Raw genomic sequence first — 3,488 nt, 5'->3', positions numbered from 1 at the left:
GTTCAGGTTTAACCATGCCACTTGCTAAAAGTCTAACTTCAAATTATTTCTTCTTTCTGAATGTCAGTTTCCTTGTTTATACTGTATGAACAAAGAGAGAGCCTACTGGATGTGGTTGAAGTGAAGATTAAATGAGATTTCTAAAAAACTAAGTGCAGTATCAGGTAAATGTGAAGGCCCCAATATAAATTGTGGATATCATTATTATTTTATCATTTAATCCTCACAGTTTTTTGTGAAAAAAGAAGCCTGTTTTGGTTACCCCACCCCATTTTACCAAGTGAGGGAAGTAGGGTTTGGTTCAGCAATTTTATATCTCATTTTCTCATTCACATCTGGATTCAGAAAGAAAAAATTATGAGATGTAAGCTCCCGATTTGAGGCAGCAATTCCAGTAAAGTTCATTGTCTAGACAATATAGGTTGCAAACTCTAGTTTTTCAACAATTGATTATTGCACATTGACCATAATATTGTTTTTCCCACTGACAACCATCTTACTATTCAGTAAAAGGTAATGTATGAGAGTGTGTAAAATAGCCGTAACTAGACAACCACTCATGAGGCTAGTTTAAGAGTGCTCACTCCTATTCAATCCACTATAATTAAGAGTGTTAGATTTTTTTTTTTTTTTTAAAGAACCAAGGATAAGTGTGATAAAGTAACATTCTACTCTCCATTTCTTGGTTCCAGGGCACTACTGTATTGCATTACTGTCTTTGTTTTTTTCAATTGCAAGGAGTTTCCCAATCTAGAGAAGTTTGATCCAGGACACTTTTTGGATTATAAAATAGCAGCTTCAGGTAAACAGAATACTTTGTGCCTTTTTTCCCTGGTAAATACAAATAAATCCACCGAAGTCATACACATGCACATTCTGAATAATTTGTAGCTTCACTGAATTTATGGCGTAACTAAGTAATCCACTGGTGATAGCAAAGTCAATCAAATCAAATTGTTAGAACTCTCCAAATCTGGATGAAACCATTAAATCTGTACACTAGTAAGATCAGGTGAGTCATCCAGGAACTATTTTGTTGTTTGGTAATTGAGTACAATGCAGGTTTTTAAAGAAACCAAAGAAAGTCAATCCAAATCAGATGCCATGTAGTTCTACCAGATGACAAAGGAATTTGCTTTTGCAAACTTTTGTTGATCTCCCCTTTGTAATACAGACCTTTCCAAAACAAAATGTACAAGTTCCTTTCTTTTTTGTAAACTAACCATTATTAATTTTCTAATTCTTAGAGCCAGGGGCCATCAAAAAGACCTTGGCCATTTTATCTTCTTTTTTCCTCTCTGAAATTCAGAACTCCATATACCCTTGCCTCTGTGCAGGAGCTGGTTGGCTCCCAGTTACTATTTTCCATAAGTTCATAAAAATAACAGGATTGGTCAGCACACATTTTTTCCCTTATTATCTTATCCAATCATTTGATTAGTATTTTCAAAAATAACAGTTGATAATGTTTTGCTTCTAATTACAATGATAGTAGGTGTTCAACATAAAAAGTGGAAAATGCAGAAAAGCAAAAAGCAAAAAAAAAAAAAAGTTACCCTACAGAGATAATCACTGTCAATATTTTACTGTATACACTAGGTGCTCTTGAGCCCTCCCATCACCCTTTTCTCTCCATCTGCCAGCCTGTCCTTCTCTATGGCATTGCCACCCCCAAGTTGGATTGAGGCCCAGCAGCAGGAGCAGAAGGAGCCAGAACTGGGAGCTGACTGTGGTCTGGGAGTCCATGGCCTAGTGTGAGGGAGGTAGCAAGAAGAAAGTCAGCTACTACTATGATGGTGATACTGGAAATTATTATGGACAGGGTCAGCCCATGAAACCTCAGAATCCTCATGACCTGTAACTTGCTGCTAAATTATGGCTTATATAGAAAAATGGAAATATACAGTCCCATAAGACCACTGCTGAAGAAATGACAAAATACCACAGTGATGAATACTTCGAATATTTACATTCAGTAAGACCAGATAACCTTTCTGAGTATAGTAAGCAGATGAAGAAATTTAGTGTTGGAGATGATTGTCCAGAGTCTGATGGACTGAGTTTTATAAGCTCTCAACTGGTGCTTGGGGCTGTGAAATGAAACCAACAACAAACCAACATGGCTGTTAACTGGGCTGGAGGATTACATCATACTAAGAAATCAGAAGAATAGGATTCTGTTGTGTTAATGATATTGTATTTGCCATCCTTGAATTACTGAAGTATCATCAGAGAGTCATATATTATTATTGATATTCATCATGGTGATGGTACTCAAGAAGCTTTTTAAGCAGCAGATCATGTAATGACTATTATTCCATAAATATGGGGAATTCTTACCTGGAACAGGAGACTCTAGTCATATTGGTACAGAAAAAGGCAAATACTCTGCTGTCAACTTTCCAATGAGAGATGGTATAGATGATGACTCATGGGAAGTTATGTAAGCCTATTATCCTAAAAGTGACAGAGATGTATCAACTTAGTGCTGCGGTGTCGTAGTGTGGTGCAGACTCACTGGTGATATACTTGGTTGCTTCAAGCTGACAGTCAAAGGTCATGCTAAAATGTGTAGAAGTGGTAAAACTTTCAATATGCCGTTACTGATGCTTGGGGGAGGTGGATAGAAAATCTGTAACGTTGCTCGATATGGGACATATAAGACTGCAGTTGCCCTCAATTGTGAGGTTCTCAGTGAATTGCCATATAATGATTACTATTAGTATTTTGGACCAGACTACAAACTGCATATTAGTCCTTCAAACATGACAAACCAGAACACCATGGAATATATGGAAAAGAAAAAACAGCATTTTTTTGAAAATTTACACATGCTACCTCATGCACCTAGCATCCAGATGAAAACTATTCCAGAAGATGCTGTTCATGAAGACAGTGGAGATAAAGATGGAGAAGATTCAGACAAGAGAATTTCTGTTTGGATACCAGATAAACAGATAGCTTGTGATAAGGGATTCTCAGATTCTGAGGATGAAGGAAAAGGAGGTCATAGAATTGTGGCTATCATAAGGAAAGAGCAAAGAAAACTAGAACTGAAGAAGACAGGAAGGAAACTGAGGACAAAAAAAGTAGATGTTAAGGAAGAAGATAAATCCAAGGACAAGCGTGGTGAAAAAACAGATACCAAAAGAGCCAAATCAGAACAGCTCAGCAACCTTTGAATTTGACAGTCTCCCAATTTCAGAAACCATAAAAAGGAGAGAAAATATTGGGAAGAAAGTTTTTTCCTTTTGAAGACTCCTGGCTTCATTTTATACTAGATTGGCATGGACTGTGTTTATTTTCAAAATGGCTTGTTTTTGTTTTTGTCTTTCTTGGCAAGTTTTATTGTGACTTTTCTAATCATAAAACAAAATTTCTTTTTTCCATCATGCTTTATGTAAGTATTTAAAATTGATGTTAGTGTGTCAAAAAATGATCTACTAAAGAAGTGGACTTTCTGAGCTGATTTTTCCATGTTTTGTAAT

General features: G+C 36.2%; 1 pseudogene; it reads left to right on the top strand.

Annotated features, from left to right (window-relative positions):
• The first annotated feature begins 1,744 nt into the window (after positions 1-1,744).
• Positions 1,745-3,182, top strand: LOC113920275 (annotated as a pseudogene).
• Positions 3,183-3,488: the final 306 nt, after the last annotated feature.

The sequence above is a fragment of the Zalophus californianus genome, chromosome 15, assembly GCF_009762305.2.
Source record: "Zalophus californianus isolate mZalCal1 chromosome 15, mZalCal1.pri.v2, whole genome shotgun sequence".
Lineage (NCBI taxonomy): Eukaryota > Metazoa > Chordata > Mammalia > Carnivora > Otariidae > Zalophus > Zalophus californianus.
This window is presented reverse-complemented; position numbering and strand designations above follow the sequence as displayed.